This window comes from Denticeps clupeoides, chromosome 1 (genome assembly GCF_900700375.1).
Source record: "Denticeps clupeoides chromosome 1, fDenClu1.1, whole genome shotgun sequence".
NCBI classification, from domain to species: domain Eukaryota; kingdom Metazoa; phylum Chordata; class Actinopteri; order Clupeiformes; family Denticipitidae; genus Denticeps; species Denticeps clupeoides.
This window is the reverse complement of record NC_041707.1, coordinates 33614170-33631942: the sequence shown is the minus strand read 5'-3', so window position 1 is coordinate 33631942 and position 17773 is coordinate 33614170. Positions and strand designations below refer to the sequence as shown.

The 17773-nt window shown below is 38.9% G+C and overlaps 40 non-coding genes across 40 annotated transcripts; all 40 read left to right on the top strand.

Annotated features, from left to right (window-relative positions):
• Nucleotides 1–3576: 3576 nt before the first annotated feature.
• Nucleotides 3577–3649, top strand: trnat-ugu (transfer RNA threonine (anticodon UGU)). The gene has a single exon. It is a non-coding gene; the product is annotated as a tRNA-Thr (tRNA).
• A 287-nt stretch (nucleotides 3650–3936) lies between these two features.
• Nucleotides 3937–4009, top strand: trnat-cgu (transfer RNA threonine (anticodon CGU)). The gene has a single exon. It is a non-coding gene; the product is annotated as a tRNA-Thr (tRNA).
• A 116-nt stretch (nucleotides 4010–4125) lies between these two features.
• On the top strand, nucleotides 4126–4198 carry trnas-uga (transfer RNA serine (anticodon UGA)). Its single transcript has one exon. It is a non-coding gene; the product is annotated as a tRNA-Ser (tRNA).
• Nucleotides 4199–4484: 286 nt separating this feature from the next.
• Nucleotides 4485–4557, top strand: trnat-ugu (transfer RNA threonine (anticodon UGU)). The gene has a single exon. It is a non-coding gene; the product is annotated as a tRNA-Thr (tRNA).
• A 286-nt stretch (nucleotides 4558–4843) lies between these two features.
• On the top strand, nucleotides 4844–4916 carry trnat-cgu (transfer RNA threonine (anticodon CGU)). The gene has a single exon. It is a non-coding gene; the product is annotated as a tRNA-Thr (tRNA).
• A 113-nt stretch (nucleotides 4917–5029) lies between these two features.
• On the top strand, nucleotides 5030–5102 carry trnat-ugu (transfer RNA threonine (anticodon UGU)). Its single transcript has one exon. It is a non-coding gene; the product is annotated as a tRNA-Thr (tRNA).
• Nucleotides 5103–5388: 286 nt separating this feature from the next.
• Nucleotides 5389–5461, top strand: trnat-cgu (transfer RNA threonine (anticodon CGU)). Its single transcript has one exon. It is a non-coding gene; the product is annotated as a tRNA-Thr (tRNA).
• A 208-nt stretch (nucleotides 5462–5669) lies between these two features.
• trnat-ugu (transfer RNA threonine (anticodon UGU)) lies at nucleotides 5670–5742 on the top strand. Its single transcript has one exon. It is a non-coding gene; the product is annotated as a tRNA-Thr (tRNA).
• Nucleotides 5743–6029: 287 nt separating this feature from the next.
• trnat-cgu (transfer RNA threonine (anticodon CGU)) lies at nucleotides 6030–6102 on the top strand. Its single transcript has one exon. It is a non-coding gene; the product is annotated as a tRNA-Thr (tRNA).
• Nucleotides 6103–6671: 569 nt separating this feature from the next.
• Nucleotides 6672–6745, top strand: trnat-ugu (transfer RNA threonine (anticodon UGU)). The gene has a single exon. It is a non-coding gene; the product is annotated as a tRNA-Thr (tRNA).
• Nucleotides 6746–7277: 532 nt separating this feature from the next.
• Nucleotides 7278–7350, top strand: trnat-ugu (transfer RNA threonine (anticodon UGU)). The gene has a single exon. It is a non-coding gene; the product is annotated as a tRNA-Thr (tRNA).
• Nucleotides 7351–7636: 286 nt separating this feature from the next.
• On the top strand, nucleotides 7637–7709 carry trnat-cgu (transfer RNA threonine (anticodon CGU)). Its single transcript has one exon. It is a non-coding gene; the product is annotated as a tRNA-Thr (tRNA).
• A 208-nt stretch (nucleotides 7710–7917) lies between these two features.
• trnat-ugu (transfer RNA threonine (anticodon UGU)) lies at nucleotides 7918–7990 on the top strand. Its single transcript has one exon. It is a non-coding gene; the product is annotated as a tRNA-Thr (tRNA).
• Nucleotides 7991–8277: 287 nt separating this feature from the next.
• On the top strand, nucleotides 8278–8350 carry trnat-cgu (transfer RNA threonine (anticodon CGU)). The gene has a single exon. It is a non-coding gene; the product is annotated as a tRNA-Thr (tRNA).
• A 208-nt stretch (nucleotides 8351–8558) lies between these two features.
• Nucleotides 8559–8631, top strand: trnap-ugg (transfer RNA proline (anticodon UGG)). Its single transcript has one exon. It is a non-coding gene; the product is annotated as a tRNA-Pro (tRNA).
• A 286-nt stretch (nucleotides 8632–8917) lies between these two features.
• trnat-ugu (transfer RNA threonine (anticodon UGU)) lies at nucleotides 8918–8990 on the top strand. The gene has a single exon. It is a non-coding gene; the product is annotated as a tRNA-Thr (tRNA).
• A 285-nt stretch (nucleotides 8991–9275) lies between these two features.
• On the top strand, nucleotides 9276–9348 carry trnat-cgu (transfer RNA threonine (anticodon CGU)). Its single transcript has one exon. It is a non-coding gene; the product is annotated as a tRNA-Thr (tRNA).
• Nucleotides 9349–9557: 209 nt separating this feature from the next.
• trnat-ugu (transfer RNA threonine (anticodon UGU)) lies at nucleotides 9558–9630 on the top strand. The gene has a single exon. It is a non-coding gene; the product is annotated as a tRNA-Thr (tRNA).
• A 470-nt stretch (nucleotides 9631–10100) lies between these two features.
• On the top strand, nucleotides 10101–10173 carry trnat-ugu (transfer RNA threonine (anticodon UGU)). Its single transcript has one exon. It is a non-coding gene; the product is annotated as a tRNA-Thr (tRNA).
• Nucleotides 10174–10459: 286 nt separating this feature from the next.
• trnat-cgu (transfer RNA threonine (anticodon CGU)) lies at nucleotides 10460–10532 on the top strand. The gene has a single exon. It is a non-coding gene; the product is annotated as a tRNA-Thr (tRNA).
• A 209-nt stretch (nucleotides 10533–10741) lies between these two features.
• trnat-ugu (transfer RNA threonine (anticodon UGU)) lies at nucleotides 10742–10814 on the top strand. The gene has a single exon. It is a non-coding gene; the product is annotated as a tRNA-Thr (tRNA).
• A 287-nt stretch (nucleotides 10815–11101) lies between these two features.
• On the top strand, nucleotides 11102–11174 carry trnat-cgu (transfer RNA threonine (anticodon CGU)). Its single transcript has one exon. It is a non-coding gene; the product is annotated as a tRNA-Thr (tRNA).
• A 208-nt stretch (nucleotides 11175–11382) lies between these two features.
• Nucleotides 11383–11455, top strand: trnat-ugu (transfer RNA threonine (anticodon UGU)). The gene has a single exon. It is a non-coding gene; the product is annotated as a tRNA-Thr (tRNA).
• A 287-nt stretch (nucleotides 11456–11742) lies between these two features.
• Nucleotides 11743–11815, top strand: trnat-ugu (transfer RNA threonine (anticodon UGU)). The gene has a single exon. It is a non-coding gene; the product is annotated as a tRNA-Thr (tRNA).
• A 287-nt stretch (nucleotides 11816–12102) lies between these two features.
• trnat-cgu (transfer RNA threonine (anticodon CGU)) lies at nucleotides 12103–12175 on the top strand. The gene has a single exon. It is a non-coding gene; the product is annotated as a tRNA-Thr (tRNA).
• Nucleotides 12176–12384: 209 nt separating this feature from the next.
• On the top strand, nucleotides 12385–12457 carry trnat-ugu (transfer RNA threonine (anticodon UGU)). Its single transcript has one exon. It is a non-coding gene; the product is annotated as a tRNA-Thr (tRNA).
• A 286-nt stretch (nucleotides 12458–12743) lies between these two features.
• On the top strand, nucleotides 12744–12816 carry trnat-ugu (transfer RNA threonine (anticodon UGU)). The gene has a single exon. It is a non-coding gene; the product is annotated as a tRNA-Thr (tRNA).
• A 113-nt stretch (nucleotides 12817–12929) lies between these two features.
• trnat-ugu (transfer RNA threonine (anticodon UGU)) lies at nucleotides 12930–13002 on the top strand. The gene has a single exon. It is a non-coding gene; the product is annotated as a tRNA-Thr (tRNA).
• A 286-nt stretch (nucleotides 13003–13288) lies between these two features.
• Nucleotides 13289–13361, top strand: trnat-cgu (transfer RNA threonine (anticodon CGU)). Its single transcript has one exon. It is a non-coding gene; the product is annotated as a tRNA-Thr (tRNA).
• Nucleotides 13362–13568: 207 nt separating this feature from the next.
• Nucleotides 13569–13641, top strand: trnat-ugu (transfer RNA threonine (anticodon UGU)). Its single transcript has one exon. It is a non-coding gene; the product is annotated as a tRNA-Thr (tRNA).
• Nucleotides 13642–13927: 286 nt separating this feature from the next.
• Nucleotides 13928–14000, top strand: trnat-ugu (transfer RNA threonine (anticodon UGU)). The gene has a single exon. It is a non-coding gene; the product is annotated as a tRNA-Thr (tRNA).
• A 286-nt stretch (nucleotides 14001–14286) lies between these two features.
• On the top strand, nucleotides 14287–14359 carry trnat-cgu (transfer RNA threonine (anticodon CGU)). Its single transcript has one exon. It is a non-coding gene; the product is annotated as a tRNA-Thr (tRNA).
• Nucleotides 14360–14568: 209 nt separating this feature from the next.
• Nucleotides 14569–14641, top strand: trnat-ugu (transfer RNA threonine (anticodon UGU)). Its single transcript has one exon. It is a non-coding gene; the product is annotated as a tRNA-Thr (tRNA).
• Nucleotides 14642–14927: 286 nt separating this feature from the next.
• Nucleotides 14928–15000, top strand: trnat-cgu (transfer RNA threonine (anticodon CGU)). Its single transcript has one exon. It is a non-coding gene; the product is annotated as a tRNA-Thr (tRNA).
• Nucleotides 15001–15286: 286 nt separating this feature from the next.
• trnat-ugu (transfer RNA threonine (anticodon UGU)) lies at nucleotides 15287–15359 on the top strand. Its single transcript has one exon. It is a non-coding gene; the product is annotated as a tRNA-Thr (tRNA).
• Nucleotides 15360–15567: 208 nt separating this feature from the next.
• On the top strand, nucleotides 15568–15641 carry trnat-ugu (transfer RNA threonine (anticodon UGU)). The gene has a single exon. It is a non-coding gene; the product is annotated as a tRNA-Thr (tRNA).
• Nucleotides 15642–16171: 530 nt separating this feature from the next.
• trnat-ugu (transfer RNA threonine (anticodon UGU)) lies at nucleotides 16172–16244 on the top strand. The gene has a single exon. It is a non-coding gene; the product is annotated as a tRNA-Thr (tRNA).
• Nucleotides 16245–16530: 286 nt separating this feature from the next.
• Nucleotides 16531–16603, top strand: trnat-cgu (transfer RNA threonine (anticodon CGU)). Its single transcript has one exon. It is a non-coding gene; the product is annotated as a tRNA-Thr (tRNA).
• A 208-nt stretch (nucleotides 16604–16811) lies between these two features.
• Nucleotides 16812–16884, top strand: trnat-ugu (transfer RNA threonine (anticodon UGU)). The gene has a single exon. It is a non-coding gene; the product is annotated as a tRNA-Thr (tRNA).
• A 286-nt stretch (nucleotides 16885–17170) lies between these two features.
• On the top strand, nucleotides 17171–17243 carry trnat-cgu (transfer RNA threonine (anticodon CGU)). The gene has a single exon. It is a non-coding gene; the product is annotated as a tRNA-Thr (tRNA).
• Nucleotides 17244–17773: the final 530 nt, after the last annotated feature.

The window sequence follows — 17773 nt, the reverse complement described above, 5'->3', positions numbered from 1 at the left end:
AGGTTGGAGAAATAAATATGTTTAATTATTTTAAGAAATAAAGAAATATTAAATTAAACCTGTTTTGTGATAAAAAAAAAAAGTATGGGAAGTGGAGTGGGTTTTATTTTGTACTATTTACCCATTCTGCATTGCAAGTGGATGAGTGGAAGGTGAACGAAAGCATGTGTGGAGGACCAAATCTGCCAAATGAATAAATACATACACGTAGAAATAAAAGCTGTATAAGGAAATGCATGCATTGGTTTTATTTTTGCCTATTCACACACAAGTGATGTAGATTGTATGTATTTATTCTTTTTTTATTTGTTTCTGTTGTTGGTGGCCATGACAAAGAGGTGAGGAATTAAAATTCTCAGACCTACCAGCATGTGTAGCAGCGCTCAGACACCAAGAACATGTTCCAGTCACCGCGGTTCTTTTTTCTGGATGCTGGGGTTGTAGCACTTGGAAGATTTGATGTCTCAACTCCGGCTTGGTAACGAGTGTTAACATTAAACCATGTAATGTTAACACTCTCCATCTCATGATTTTTACCTGTATGTTTTCATGTTTAATTTAGTAAGCAAGGCCAGTTTTATGCCTCATTTACAATGCCTGTTACTATAATAAAATCAGTTTTAACACCATAGGTTTAGTACAGGCTGATTGAGGAGTGAATAAAAGTTTATAATAATACATTTTAAACTTTACTGTGCATATTTTCTCTAGTTAGTTATACCAAGGCCATTGAAATAATTCAACCAGTTTTAGAATTATTCAATTGCAAAATGGGGTTCCCTGTACATTTTAGTTGACTTGATTTGGTGTCTGTGTATAAACTGGTTATGCTACCATTGTGTAATCTGTTCCTATTCCGGCCTCACCACATGCTACTCCGAGTGAAAGGAAAGTTATTGTCAGCACGGCGGTGTCCTCTGCATTTGACCCACCGCCTTGGTGAGAAAGGAAGCAGTGTGTGCGGACTGTACCTGCAACCTCTGCTTCCCTTTCAGTCCACGTCTCTGTGTGCCCCGCTGACGACCCCTTTAACCACGCCTATGGGCCGGGGATGGGGCCACGCCCCCCAATAAAAGCGTCTGTTGTCGTCAGCTCCCTCTCAGTTCAGTACCGCGCTTCACCGAGCGTGGGAGGTTTTGGGTTTAGTTGTTTCAGCGAGCTGCTCCAAAAAAAGTTTGACTTTTTTTTTTTTGGATGAGTCTGTCGCCGGCGCTGGGGCGAGTCGCGGTCGACGAACTCGAGTCTTTTTCTTCTGAGAAGGAGGAGATGCAGCCGAGCCATGCTGCTGCAGGGGTACGACCTAGTCCTGACCTCTGTCCGCGCGGACGCGGCCGGTGTTCTGTCGGATTGTCCTACCTTGGCAGAATTTCCTACCGCAGCATATTTTTATAGTATGTTGTGATAGCTCAGAAACACCCATCAGATTGTCCTACCACCAGTGTTTTACCTGTCTGAATATTAATTATCACACTTTACTGTCCAAAAACCACAGGAATGTTGTGATAGCTCAGAGACACAAGTATTTACAGTGGTTTCTTTTAAGTACTTCAACTAAACTTTGAAAACCGTGCTCCCCTCCAAACTCTGTCGTTTCCTTTGGCACAGCTGGAGAAGATTTATCGTTCTCAGGCGAGCGCTGCTACAGTGGTGGCCCAGCAGATTCTTTGGCTGACCCTTTCGGACATACCAGACCTCGTCAGGGCAACTTTCCTCAGTGGGTTTATTCGGCAGGTCACTCGATGCCATGTGGGACTCCCGTCACTGGGCCTGGAGTGCAGAAACCCCATCCAGGTGCTTGACTGCTGTTAGAGAATGTTGCCCAGATAATTAGAATCAGTTTTTTTTTAATGCAGAGTGTCTGTAGCTTAACATTTTACAGCCTGTAGCCTAAAGTTAAAGCCTGAATACTTGTCCAGAACTGGAGTATGCTGGCATGCTGTCCATTAACTTCTGGGCCAAATCCTGACTAATGAGAACCCATTCCTTCATAATCAGTGCTAGGAGTTTGTCAGAATTTGTGGGTTTTTGTTCCACCCAGGTCCACCGTCCTTTTGAGTATTGACCACAAATTCTCAATTGGATTAAGGTCCAGGAGTTTGATCTGTCTGCAACAAGTAGTCTAGGCAGAGTGGTTGTGGTGTGGTTTAGTGGAATGTCACTCACTGCCTTCAAAAATTTAGAGCCCAGATGTCCTGCTGATTGGTCTAATCTATCAGTGTGATCATGTGCACAGAGGCACATTGCCAACGCCGCATAGTTTATATATAGAAACACATTTGCACTGTGTGTTCCCCCTACCGACTGCTGATTTAAAGAATAAATTATGTTTCCCAGTTAGCTTCTTTTGTTAAGTATGGCACACAGTATTTTTCATACTAATTAATTCAGTGTCCTCTCTCAAGGTTGAGGTTGATTGTTTTGGGCTTTTTGGAGGCCAAAATGTGAAACTTTAGATGTTAAAATTGCTTTAGTTTTTAAAACCTCAATGATGTTCAGTTTATGTTTAGACAGAGTTACATATGAACTAGAGGAGGACTTTCTAGTTCACTACTATGAACAATGGTCCAGAGCCGGAGTAAGTTTTCAAATGTAAAATTACCTAAGTGATAAGTAATTAGGCAGTGTAGTGGCTTATTTGCTCAATAGCCAGAGCCCTGCTCTTGGAAACCAGAGGCTTTGAGTTCATTCCTGGCAATAGCACTGGTCTTGTAAGCCAGGCATCATAAGCACCTTGCTGATGCCCTCAAATATCATTGTCACTTTGTATTTTGTAATCTAAGTCATGAAAACAAAGTGTTCAATTTTACTAGTTCTCCAAACATAATATGTTCCAAGGTACAGTGAAATCAAGCCGATCAATGGCTTCATAGATCAGTGGTCAGAGCACTAGTAATGGGCATTGTGAGTTTGAATTTCGCGGGAGCATTCAAATATCATTGTCACTTTAGATTTTGAATCCTAAATCATGAAAACAATCTCTTGATTTTCACTAGTTATCTAAAAAAGTAATAGCAAAGATTAGACAAATCTGAACAGTGGTTTTATCACCTAGTAGCAAAAGGTGTAGGCTTATAGACCAGGTGTCATGAGTTGAAACCTCATTGGAGCCTTTAGATGTTAAGGTAGCTTTCATTTTTAAACCCTCCCTCAAATAATGTTGAGTGAATAACAGTGTATGTAAATGTTAATCTAAATGTGAATGTGTAAACTAGAGGTCATGAGTTTCATCCTTACTGGAGCCTTCAAATGTCTTTCTAATTTATATTTTGTAACCAATGTTTTAATTTTTAATAGTGTTCCAAACATAACATGTTTCAAGATCAAGCTAAAGCTAAACATGGATTTATAGATCAGTGGTCAGAGAACTAGTATCATAAAATAGACTAGTATTTTGAACTCTTAAGTGATGAAAACCATCTTTTGAATTTCACTAGTTATCCAAAACAAATAATATAGTCCAAGGTACAGTAAAGTTAAGACAAATTAGAAAAGTTGCTTCAGTACATAGGGCCATGCTCTTTAACGCAACGAGTCACAAATTGGATCCTCAATCCAAGTCAGAAAAACGTGACCAATGGCTTCATAGCTCAGTGGCCAGAGCACTGGTCTTGTAAACCAGGGGTCGTGAGTTCGATCCTCACTGAAGCCTTCTGATGTTATGGTCACTTCAGTTTTTAAACCTCCCTCGATAATGTTCAGCTCACGTTTGAGCTTTGTCATATGTGACTTATTTTTAAAGAAGAGTTGACTTGACTGTAGCAGTTGAGAGAAATGACTTCTTCTTCATTCCATTTGCTCTTTTGACGGCATGAATGTAAAAAAAAATTGGAGGAACATTTTCTGGGTCACCAATAAATCCAATAGTCAAGAACTAGACTAGTTATCCAAATGTAAGTTTGACTAAGTCAAAAAGGAGTGTGTAAAACCCAGTTTAAGGGCTTCATAGCTCAGTGGCAAGAGCACTGGTCTCGTAAACCAGGGGTCGTGAGTTCGAACCTCCCTGAAGCCTTCAAATACTTTTCTCACTTTAGATTTAGAACTTGAGTCATAAAAACCATCTCTTGAATTTCACTAGTTATCCTAAACAAGTAATATAGTCCAAGTAAAAAAAGAAATGTGAACAATGGCTTCATAGCTCAGTGGCCGGAGCACTGGTCTTGAAAACCAGGGGTCGTGAGCTCGATCCTCACTGGAGCCTTCTGGTGTTAAGGTCATTTCAGTTTTTAAACCTCCCACGATAATGTTCATCTCACGTTTTAGCTTTGTCATATGTGACTTATTTTTAAAGAAGAGTTGACTTGACTCTAGCTGTTGAGAGAAATGACTTCTTCCTCATTCCATTTGCTCTTTTGATGGCATGAATGTAAAAAAAATTGGTGGAACATTTTCTGGGTCACCAATAATTACAATAGTCAAGAACTAGACTAGTTATCCAAATGTAATATTGACTAAGTAACAAAGGAGTGAGTAAAACACATTTTAAGGGCTTCATAGCTCAGTGGCCAGAGCACTGGTCTTGTAAACCAGGGGTCATGAGTTCGATCCTCACTGGAGCCTTCTGATGTTAAGGTCACTTCAGTTTTTAAACCTCCCTCGATAATGTTCATCTCACGTTTGAGCTTTGTCATACGTGACTTATTTTTAAAGAAGAGTTGACTTGACTCTAGCAGTTGAGAGAAATGACTTCTTCCTCATTCCATTTGCTCTTTTGACGGCATTGATGTAAAAAAAATTGGTTGAACATTTTCTGGGTCACCAATAAATCCAATAGTCAAGAACTAGACTACTTATCCAAATGTAAGTTTCACTAAGTCAAAAAGGAGTGTGTAAAACCCAGTTTAAGGGCTCCATAGCTCAGTGGCAAGAGCACTGGTCTCGTAAACCAGGGGTCGTGAGTTCAAACCTCACTGAAGCCTTCAAATACTTTTCTCACTTTAGATTTAGAACTTGAGTCATAAAAACCGTCTCTTGAATTTCACTAGTTATCCTAAACAAGTAATATAGTCCAAGTCAGAAAATTGTGAACAATGGCTTCATAGCTCAGTGGCCAGAGCACTGGTCTTGTAATCCAGGGGTCGTGAGTTCGATCCTCACTGGAGCCTTCTGATGTCAGGGTCACTTCAGTTTTTAAACCTCCCTCGATAATGTTCATCTCACGTTTGAGCTTTGTCATATGTGACTTATTTTTAAAGAACAGTTGACTTCACTCTAGCTGTTGAGAGAAATGACTTCTTCCTCATTCCATTTGCTCTTTTGACGGCATGAATGTAAAAAAAATTGGTTGAACATTTTCTGGGTCACCAATAAATCCAATAGTCAAGAACTGGACTACTTATCCAAATGTAAAATTGACTAATTAACAAAGGAGTGTGTAAAACCTTTTTTAAGGGCTTTATAGCTCAGTGGCAAGAGCACTGGTCTCGTAAACCAGGGGTCGTGAGTTCGAACCTCACTGAAGCCTTCAAATGCTTTTGTCACTTTAGATGTAGAACTTGAGTCATAAAAACCATCTCTTGAATTTCACTAGTTGTCCAAAACAAGTAATATAGTTGAACGCACAGCAAAGTTAAGACAAATTTGAAAAGTGGCTTCAGTACTTAGGGCTATGGTCTTTAACGCAACGAATCACAAATTGGATGCTCGATCCAAGTCAGAAAAATGTGAACAATGGCTTCATAGCTCAGTGGCCAGAGCACTGGTCTTGTAAACCAGGGGTCGTGAGTTCGATCCTCACTGGAGCCTTCTGATGTTAAGGTCACTTCAGTTTTAAACCTCCCTCGATAATGTTCATCTCACATTTGAGCTTTGTCATATGTGACTTATTTTTTAAAGAAGAGTTGACTTGACTCTAGCTGTTGAGAGAAATGACTTCTTCCTCATTCCATTTGCTCTTTTGACGGCATGAATGTAAAAAAAATTGGTGGGAACATTTTCTGGGTCACCAATAAATCCAATAGTCAAGAACTAGACTACTTATCCAAATGTAATATTGACTAACTAACAAAGGAGTGTGTAAAACCCTTTTTAAGGGCTTCATAGCTCAGTGGCAAGAGCACTGGTCTCGTAAACCAGGGGTCGTGAGTTCGATCCTCACTGGAGCCTTCTGATGTTAAGGTCACTTCAGTTTTTAAACCTCCCTCGATAATGTTCATCTCACGTTTGAGCTTTGTCATATGTGACTTATTTTTAAAGAAGAGTTAACTTGACTGTAGCAGGTAAGAGAAATGACTTCTTCCTCATTCCATTTGCTCTTTTGACGGCATGAATGTAAAAAAAAATGGGTGGAACATTTTCTGGGTCACCAATAAATCCAATAGTCAAGAACTAGACTAATTATCCAAATGTAATATTGACTAAGTAACAAAGGAGTAAGTAAACCTCATTTTAAGGGCTTCATAGCTCAGTGGCCAGAGCACTGGTCTCTGTAAACCAGGGGTCGTGAGTTCGAACCTCACTGAAGCCTTCAAATGCTTTTGTCACTTTAGATGTAGAACTTGAGTCATAAAAACCATCTCTTGAATTTCACTAGTTGTCCAAAACAAATAATATAGTTGAACGCACAGCAAAGTTAAGACAAATTTGAAAAGTGGCTTCAGTACTTGGGGCTATGGTCTTTAACGCAACGAATCACAAATTGGATGCTCGATCCAAGTCAGAAAAATGTGAACAATGGTTTCATAGCTCAGTGGACAGAGCACTGGTCTTGTAAACCAGGGGGTCGTGAGTTCGATCCTCACTGGAGCCTTCTGATGTTAATGTCACTTCTGTTTTTTAAACCTCCTCGATAATGTTCATCTCACATTTGAGCCTTGTCATATTTGACTTATTTTTAAAGAAGAGTTGACTTGACTGTAGCAGTTGAGAGAAATGACTTCTTCCTCATTCCATTTGCTCTTTTGATGGCATGAATGTAAAAAAAATTGGTGGAACATTTTCTGGGTCACCAATAAATCCAATAGTCAAGAACTAGACTAATTATCCAAATGTAAAATTGACTAACAAAGGAGTGTGTAAAACCCTTTTTAAGGGCTTCATAGCTCAGTGGCAAGAGCACTGGTCATATTTGACTTATTTTTAAAGAAGAGTTGACATTGACTGTAGCTGTTGAGAGAAATGAACTTCTTCTTCATTCCATTTGCTCTTTTGACGGCATGAATGTAAAAAAATTGGTGGAACATTTTCTGGGTCACCAATAAATACAATAGTCAAGAACTAGACTAGTTATCCAAATGTAATATTGACTAAGTAACAAAGGAGTAAGTAAACCTCATTTTAAGGGCTTCATAGCTCAGTGGCCAGAGCACTGGTCTTGTAAACCAGGGGTCGTGAGTTCGATCCTCACTGGAGTCTTCTGATGTCAAGGTCGCTTGAGTTTTTAAACCTCCCTCGATAATGTTCATCTCACGTTTGAGCTTTGTCATATGTGACTTACTTTTAAAGAAGAGTTGACTTGACTCTAGCTGTTGAGAGAAATGACTTCTTCCTCATTCCATTTGCTCTTTTGACGGCATGAATGTAAAAAAAATTGGTGGAACATTTTCTGGGTCACCAATAAATCCAATAGTCAAGAACTAGACTAATTATCCAAATGTAAAATTGACTAATTAACAAAGGAGTGTGGAAAACACTTTTTAAGGGCTTCATAGCTTAGTGGCAAGAGCACTGGTCTCGTAAACCAGGGGTCGTGAGTTCGAACCTCACTGAAGCCTTCAAATGCTTTTGTCACTTTAGATGTAGAACTTGAGTCATAAAAACCATCTCTTGAATTTCACTAGTTGTCCAAAACAAGTAATATAGTTGAACGCACAGCAAAGTTAAGACAAATTTGAAAAGTGGCTTCAGTACTTAGGGCTATGGTCTTTAACGCAACGAATCACAAATTGGATGCTCGATCCAAATCAGAAAAATGTGAGCAATGTCTTCATAGCTCAGTGGACAGAGCACTGGTCTTGTAAACCAGGGGTCGTGAGTTCGATCCTCACTGGAGCCTTCTGATGTTAAGGTCACTTCAGTTTTTTAAACCTCCCTCGATAATGTTCATCTCACGTTTGAGCTTTGTCATATGTGACTTATTTTTAAAGAAGAGTTGACTTGACTCTAGCTGTTGAGAGAAATGACTTCTTCTTCATTCCATTTGCTCTTTTGACGGCATGAATGTAAAAAAAATTGGTGGAACATTTTCTGGGTCACCAATAAATCCAATAGTCAAGAACTAGACTACTTATCCAAATGTAATATTGACTAACTAACAAAGGAGTGTGTAAAACCCTTTTTAAGGGCTTCATAGCTCAGTGGCAAGAGCACTGGTCTCGTAAACCAGGGGTCGTGAGTTCGAACCTCACTGAAGTCTTGAAATACTTTTGTCACTTTAGATGTAGAACATGAGTCATAAAAACCATCTCTTGAATTTCACTAGTTGTCCAAAACAAGTAATATAGTTGAACGCACATTAAAGTTAAGACAAATTTGAAAAGTGGCTTCAGTACTTAGGGCTATGGTCTTTAACGCAACGAATCACAAATTGGATGCTCGATCCAAGTCAGAAAAATGTGCACAATGGCTTCATAGCTCAGTGGACAGAGCACTGGTCTTGGAAACCAGGGGTCGTGAGTTCGATCCTCACTGGAGCCTTCTGATGTTAAGGTCACTTCAGTTTTTAAACCTCCCTCGATAATGTTCATCTCACGTTTGAGCTTTGTCATATGTGACTTATTTTTAAAGAAGAGTTGACTTGACTCTAGCTGTTGAGAGAAATGACTTCTTCCTCATTCCATTTGCTCTTTTGACGGCATGAATGTAAAAATAATTGGTGGAACATTTTCTGGGTCACCAATAAATACAATAGTCAAGAACTAGACTAGTTATCCAAATGTAATATTGACTAAGTAACAAAGGAGTAAGTAAACCCCATTTTAAGGGCTTCATAGCTCAGTGGCCAGAGCACTGGTCTTGTAAACCAGGGTTCGTGAGTTCGATCCTCACTGGAGCCTTCTGATGTTAAGGTCACTTCAGTTTTTAAACCTCCCTCGATAATGTTCATCTCACGTTTGAGCTTTGTCATATGTGACTTATTTTTAAAGAAGAGTTGACTTGACTCTAGCTGTTGAGAGAAATGACTTCTTCCTCATTCCATTTGCTCTTTTGACGGCATGAATGTAAAAAAAATTGGTGCAACATTTTCTGGGTCACCAATAAATCCAATAGTCAAGAACTAGACTACTTATCCAAATGTAAAATTGACTAATAACAAAGGAGTGTGTAAAACCCTTTTTAAGGGCTTCATAGCTCAGTGGCAAGAGCACTGGTCTCGTAAACCAGGGGTCGTGAGTTCGAACCTCACTGAAGCCTTCAAATGCTTTTGTCACTTTAGATGTAGAACTTGAGTCATAAAAACCATCTCTTGAATTTCACTAGTTGTCCAAAACAAGTAATATAGTTGAACGCACAGCAAAGTTAAGACAAATTTGAAAAGTGGCTTCAGTACTTAGGGCTATGGTCTTTAACGCAACGAATCACAAATTGGATGCTCGATCCAAAGTCAGAAAAATGTGAACAATGGCTTCATAGCTCAGTGGACAGAGCACTGGTCTTGTAAACCAGGGGTCGTGAGTTCGATCCTCACTGGAGCCTTCTGATGTTAATGTCACTTCTGTTTTTAAACCTCCTCGATAATGTTCATCTCACATTTGAGCCTTGTCATATGTGACTTATTTTTAAAGAAGAGTTGACTTGACTGTAGCAGTTGAGAGAAATGACTTCTTCCTCATTCCATTGCTCTTTTGATGGCATGAATGTAAAAAAAATTGGTTGAACATTTTCTGGGTCACCAATAAATACAATAGTCAAGAACTAGACTACTTATCCAAATGTAATATTGACTAAGTAACAAAGGAGTGTGTAAAACCTACTTTAAGGGCTCCATAGCTCAGTGGCAAGAGCACTGCTCTTGTATATCAGGGGTCGTGAGTTTGAACCTCACTGAAGCCTTCAAATACTTTTCTCACTTTAGATTTAGAACTTGAGTCATAAAAACCATCTCTTGAATTTCACTAGTTTTCCTTAACAAGTAATATAGTCCAAGTCAGAAAAATTTGAACAATGGCTTCATAGCTCAGTGGCCAGAGCACTGGTCTTGTAAACCAGGGGTCGTGAGTTCGATCCTCACTGGAGCCTTCTGATGTCAAGGTCACTTCAGTTTTTAAACCTCCCTCGATAATGTTCATCTCACGTTTGAGCTTTGTCATATGTGACTTATTTTTAAAGAAGAGTTGACTTGACTCTAGCTGTTGAGAGAAATGACTTCTTCCTCATTCCATTTGCTCTTTTGACGGCATGAATGTAAAAAAAATTGGTGGAACATTTTCTGGGTCACCAGTAAATCCAATAGTCAAGAACTAGACTACTTATCCAAATGTAAAATTGACTAATTAACAAAGGAGTGTGTAAAACCCTTTTTAAGGGCTTCATAGCTCAGTGGCAAGAGCACTGGTCTCGTAAACCAGGGGTCGTGAGTTCGAACCTCACTGAAGCCTTCAAATGCTTTTGTCACTTTAGATGTAGAACTTGAGTCATAAAAACCATCTCTTGAATTTCACTAGTTGTCCAAAACAAGGTAATATAGTTGAACGCACAGCAAAGTTAAGACAAATTTGAAAAGTGGCTTCAGTACTTAGGGCTATGGTCTTTAACGCAACGAATCACAAATTGGATGCTCGATCCAAGTCAGAAAAATGTGAGCAATGGCTTCATAGCTCAGTGGACAGAGCACTGGTCTTGTAAACCAGGGGTCGTGAGTTCGATCCTCACTGGAGCCTTCTGATGTTAAGGTCACTTCAGTTTTTAAACCTCCCTCGATAATGTTCATCTCACGTTTGAGCTTTGTCATATGTGACTTATTTTTAAAGAAGAGTTGACTTGACTCTAGCTGTTGAGAGAAATGACTTCTTCCTCATTCCATTTGCTCTTTTGACGGCCATGAATGTAAAAAAAATTGGTGGAACATTTTCTGGGTCACCAATAAATCCAATAGTCAAGAACTAGACTACTTATCCAAATGTAAAATTGACTAATTAACAAAGGAGTGTGTAAAACCCTTTTTAAGGGCTTCATAGCTCAGTGGCAAGAGCACTGGTCTCGTAAACCAGGGGTCGTGAGTTCGAACCTCACTGAAGCCTTCAAATACTTTGTCACTTTAGATGTAGAACATTGAGTCATAAAAACCATCTCTTGAATTTCACTAGTTGTCCAAAACAAGTAATATAGTTGAACGCACAGCAAAGTTAAGACAAATTTGAAAAGTGGCTTCAGTACTTAGGGCTATGGTCTTTAACGCAACGAATCACAAATTGGATGCTCGATCCAAGTCAGAAAAATGTGAACAATGGCTTCATAGCTCAGTGGACAGAGCACTGGTCTTGTAAACCAGGGGTCGTGAGTTTGATCCTCACTGGAGCCTTCTGATGTCAAGGTCACTTCAGTTTTTAAACCTCCCTCGATAATGTTCATCTCACATTTGAGCTTTGTCATATGTGACTTATTTTTAAAGAAGAGTTGACTTGACTCTAGCTGTTGAGAGAAATGACTTCTTCCTCATTCCATTTGCTCTTTTGACGGCATGAATGTAAAAATAATTGGTGGAACATTTTCTGGGTCACCAATAAATACAATAGTCAAGAACTAGACTAGTTATCCATAATGTAATATTGACTAAATAACAAAGGAGTAAGTAAACCCCATTTTAAGGGCTTCATAGCTCAGTGGCCAGAGCACTGGTCTTGTAAACCAGGGGTCGTGAGTTCGATCCTCACTGGAGCCTTCTGATGTTAAGGTCACTTCAGTTTTTAAACCTACCTCGATAATGTTCATCTCACGTTTGAGCTTTGTCATATGTGACTTATTTTTAAAGAAGAGTTGACTTGACTCTAGCTGTTGAGAGAAATGACTTCTTCCTCATTCCATTTGCTCTTTTGACGGCATGAATGTAAAAAAAATTGGTGGAACATTTTCTGGGTCACCAATAAATCCAATAGTCAAGAACTAGACTACTTATCCAAATGTAAAATTGACTAATTAACAAAGGAGTGTGTAAAAACCCTTTTTAAGGGCTTCATAGCTCAGTGGCAAGAGCACTGGTCTCGTAAACCAGGGGTCGTGAGTTCGAACCTCACTGAAGCCTTCAAATGCTTTTGTCACTTTAGATGTAGAACTTAAGTCATAAAAACCATCTCTTGAATTTCACTAGTTGTCCAAAACAAGTAATATAGTTGAACGCGAAGCAAAAATTAAGACAAATTTGAAAAGTGGCTTCAGTACTTTGGGCTATGGTCTTTAACGCAACGAATCACAAATTGGATGCTCGATCCAAGTCAGAAAAATGTGAACAATGGCTTCATAGCTCAGTGGACAGAGCACTGGTCTTGTAAACCAGGGGTCGTGAGTTCGATCCTCACTGGAGCCTTCTGATGTTAATGTCACTTCTGTTTTTAAACCTCCTCGATAATGTTCATCTCACATTTGAGCCTTGTCATATTTGACTTATTTTTAAAGAAGAGTTGACTTGACTGTAGCAGTTGAGAGAAATGACTTCTTCCTCATTCCATTTGCTCTTTTGATGGCATGAATGTAAAAATAATTGTTGAACATTTTCTGTGTCACCAATAAATACAATAGTCAAGGAACTAGACTACTTATCCAAATGTAAATATTTACTAAGTAACAAAGGAGTGTGTAAAACCCTTTTTAAGGGCTTCATAGCTCAGTGGCAAGAGCACTGCTCTTGTATATCAGGGGTCGTGAGTTTGAACCTCACTGAAGCCTTCAAATACTTTTCTCACTTTAGATTTAGAACTTGAGTCATAAAAACCATCTCTTGAATTTCACTAGTTTTCCTTAACAAGTAATATAGTCCAAGTCAGAAAAATTTGAACAATGGCTTCATAGCTCAGTGGCCAGAGCACTGGTCTTGTAAACCAGGGGTCGTGAGTTCGATCCTCACTGGAGCCTTCTGATGTCAAGGTCACTTCAGTTTTTAAACCTCCCTCGATAATGTTCATCTCACGTTTGAGCTTTGTCATATGCGATTTATTTTTAAACAAGAGTTGACTTGACTCTAGCTGTTGAGAGAAATGACTTATTCCTCATTCCATTTGCTCTTTTGATGGCATGAATGTAAAAATAATTGGTGGAACTTTTTCTGGGTCACCAATAAATACAATAGTCAAGAACTAGACTAGTTATCCAAATGTAAAATTGACTAATTAACAAAGGAGTGTGTAAAACCCATTTTAAGGGCTTCATAGCTCAGTGGCAAGAGCACTGGTCTCGTAAACGAGGGGTCGTGAGTTCGAACCTCTCTGAAGCCTTCAAATGCTTTTGTCACTTTAGATGTAGAACTTGAGTCATAAAAACCATCTCTTGAATTTCACTAGTTGTCCAAAACAAGTAATATAGTTGAACGCACAGCAAAGTTAAGACAAATTTGAAAAGTGGCTTCAGTACTTCGGCTATGGTCTTTAACGCAACGAATCACAAATTAGATGCTCGATCCAAGTCAGAAAAATGTGAACAATGGCTTCATAGCTCAGTGGCCAGAGCACTGGTCTTGTAAACCAGGGGTCGTGAGTTCGATCTTCACTGGAGCCTTCTGATGTTAAGGTCACTTCAGTTTTTAAACCTCCCTCGATAATGTTCATCTCACATTTGAGCCTTGTCATATTTGACTTATTTTTCAAGAAGAGTTGACTTGACTGTAGCAGTTGAGAGAAATGACTTCTTCCTCATTCCATTTGCTCTTTTGATGGCATGAATGTAAAAATAATTGGTGGAACATTTTCTGGGTCACCAATAAATACAATAGTCAAGAACTAGACTAGTTATCCAAATGTAATATTGACTAAGTAACAAAGGAGTAAGTAAACCTCATTTTAAGGGCTTCATAGCTCAGTTGCCAGAGCACTGGTCTTGTAAACCAGGGGTCGTGAGTTCGATACTCACTGGAGCCTTCTGATGTCAAGGTCACTTGAGTTTTTAAACCTCCCTCGATAATGTTCATCTCACGTTTGAGCTTTGTCATATGTGACTTACTTTTAAAGAAGAGTTGACTTGACTCTAGCTGTTGAGAGAAATGACTTCTTCCTCATTCCATTTGCTCTTTTGACGGCATGAATGTAAAAAAAATTGGTGGAACATTTTCTGGGTCACCAATAAATCCAATAGTCAAGAACTAGACTAATTATCCAAATGTAAAATTGACTAATTAACAAAGGAGTGTGGAAAACACTTTTTAAGGGCTTCATAGCTCAGTGGCAAGAGCACTGGTCTCGTAAACCAGGGGTCGTGAGTTCGAACCTCACTGAAGCCTTCAAGTGCTTTTGTCACTTTAGATGTAGAACTTGAGTCATAAAAACCATCTCTTGAATTTCACTAGTTGTCCAAGACAAGTAATATAGTTCGAACGCACAGCAAAGTTAAGACAAATTTGAAAAGTGGCTTCAGTACTTAGGGCTATGGTCTTTAACGCAACGAATCACAAATTGGATGCTCGATCCAAATCAGAAAAATGTGAGCAATGTCTTCATAGCTCAGTGGACAGAGCACTGGTCTTGTAAACCAGGGGTCGTATGTTCGATCCTCACTGGAGCCTTCTGATGTTAAGGTCACTTCAGTTTTTAAACCTCCCTCGATAATGTTCATCTCACATTTGAGCTTTGTCATATGTGACTTATTTTTAAAGAAGAGTTGACTTGACTCTAGCTGTTGAGAGAAATGACTTCTTCCTCATTCCATTTGCTCTTTTGACGGCATGAATGTAAAAAAAATTGGTGGAACATTTTCTGGGTCACCAATAAATCCAATAGTCAAGAACTAGACTACTTATCCAAATGTAATATTGACTAACTAACAAAGGAGTGTGTAAAACCCTTTTTAAGGGCTTCATAGCTCAGTGGCAAGAGCACTGGTCTCGTAAACCAGGGGTCGTGAGTTCGATCCTCACTGGAGCCTTCTGATGTTAAGGTCACTTCAGTTTTTAAACCTCCCTCGATAATGTTCATCTCACGTTTGAGCTTTGTCATATGTGACTTATTTTTAAAGAAGAGTTAACTTGACTGTAGCAGGTAAGAGAAATGACTTCTTCCTCATTCCATTTGCTCTTTTGATGGCATGAATGTAAAAATAATTGGTGGAACATTTTCTGGGTCACCAATAAATACAATAGTCAAGAACTAGACTAGTTATCCAAATGTAATATTGACTAAGTAACAAAGGAGTAAGTAAACCTCATTTTAAGGGCTTCATAGCTCAGTGGCCAGAGCACTGGTCTTGTAAACCAGGGGTCGTGAGTTCGAACCTCACTGAAGCCTTCAAATGCTTTTGTCACTTTAGATGTAGAACTTGAGTCATAAAAACCATCTCTTGAATTTCACTAGTTGTCCAAAACAAGTAATATAGTTGAACGCAAAGCAAAGTTAAGACAAATTTGAAAAGTGGCTTCAGTACTTAGGGCTATGGTCTTTAACGCAACGAATCACAAATTGGATGCTCGATCCAAGTCATAAAAATGTGAACAATGCCTTTATAGCTCAGTGGACAGAGCACTGGTCTTGTAAACCAGGGGTCGTGAGTTCGAATCCTCACTGGAGCCTTCTGATGTTAATGTCACTTCTGTTTTTAAACCTCCTCGATAATGTTCATCTCACATTTGAGCCTTGTCATATTTGACTTATTTTTAAAGAAGAGTTGACTTGACTGTAGCAGTTGAGAGAAATGACTTCTTCCTCATTCCATTTGCTCTTTTGATGGCATGAATGTAAAAAAAATTGGTGGAACATTTTCTGGGTCACCAATAAATCCAATAGTCAAGAACTAGACTAATTATCCAAATGTAAAATTGACTAACAAAGGAGTGTGTAAAACCCTTTTTAAGGGCTTCATAGCTCAGTGGCAAGAGCACTGGTCATATTTGACTTATTTTTAAAGAAGAGTTGACTTGACTGTAGCTGTTGAGAGAAATGACTTCTTCTTCATTCCATTTGCTCTTTTGACGGCATGAATGTAAAAAAAATTGGTGGAACATTTTCTGGGTCACCAATAAATACAATAGTCAAGAACTAGACTAGTTATCCAAATGTAATATTGACTAAGTAACAAAGGAGTAAGTAAACCTCATTTTAAGGGCTTCATAGCTCAGTTGCCAGAGCACTGGTCTTGTAAACCAGGGGTTGTGAGTTCGATCCTCACTGGAGCCTTCTGCTGTCAAGGTCACTTGAGTTTTTAAACCTCCCTCGATAATGTTCATCTCACGTTTGAGCTTTGTCATATGTGACTTACTTTTAAAGAAGAGTTGACTTGACTCTAGCTGTTGAGAGAAATGACTTCTTCCTCATTCCATTTGCTCTTTTGACGGCATGAATGTAAAAAAAATTGGTGGAACATTTTCTGGGTCACCAATAAATCCAATAGTCAAGAACTAGACTAATTATCCAAATGTAAAATTGACTAATTAACAAAGGAGTGTGGAAAACACTTTTTAAGGGCTTCATAGCTCAGTGGCAAGAGCACTGGTCTCGTAAACCAGGGGTCGTGAGTTCGAACCTCACTGAAGCCTTCAAATGCTTTTGTCACTTTAGATGTAGAACTTGAGTCATAAAAACCATCTCTTAAATTTCACTAGTTGTCCAAAACAAGTAATATAGTTGAACGCACAGCAAAGTTAAGACAAATTTGAAAAGTGGCTTCAGTACTTAGGGCTATGGTCTTTAACGCAACGAATCACAAATTGGATGCTCGATCCAAATCAGAAAAATGTGAGCAATGTCTTCATAGCTCAGTGGACAGAGCACTGGCCTTGTAAACCAGGGGTCGTGAGTTCGATCCTCACTGGAGCCTTCTGATGTTAAGGTCACTTCAATTTTTAAACCTCCCTCGATAATGTTCATCTCACGTTTGAGCTTTGTCATGTGTGACTTATTTTTAAAGAAGAGTTGACTTGACTCTAGCTGTTGAGAGAAATGACTTCTTCTTCATTCCATTTGCTCTTTTGACGCCATGAATGTAAAAAAAATTGGTGGAACATTTTCTGGGTCACCAATAAATCCAATAGTCAAGAACTAGACTACTTATCCAAATGTAATATTGACTAACTAACAAAGGAGTGTGTAAAACCCTTTTTAAGGGCTTCATAGCTCAGTGGCAAGAGCACTGGTCTCGTAAACCAGGGGTCGTGAGTTCGAACCTCACTGAAGTCTTGAAATACTTTTGTCACTTTAGATGTAGAACATGAGTCATAAAAACCATCTCTTGAATTTCACTAGTTGTCCAAAACAAGTAATATAGTTGAACGCACATTAAAGTTAAGACAAATTTGAAAAGTGGCTTCAGTACTTAGGGCTATGGTCTTTAACGCAACGAATCACAAATTGGATGCTCGATCCAAGTCAGAAAAATGTGCACAATGGCTTCATAGCTCAGTGGACAGAGCACTGGTCTTGGAAACCAGGGGTCGTGAGTTTGATCCTCACTGGAGAATTCTGATGTTAAGGTCACTTCAGTTTTTAAACCTCCCTCGATAATGTTCATCTCACGTTTGAGCTTTGTCATATGTGACTTATTTTTAAAGAAGAGTTGACTTGACTCTAGCTGTTGAGAGAAATGACTTCTTCCTCATTCCATTTGCTCTTTTGACGGCATGAATGTAAAAATAATTGGTGGAACATTTTCTGGGTCACCAATAAATACAATAGTCAAGAACTAGACTAGTTATCCAAATGTAATATTG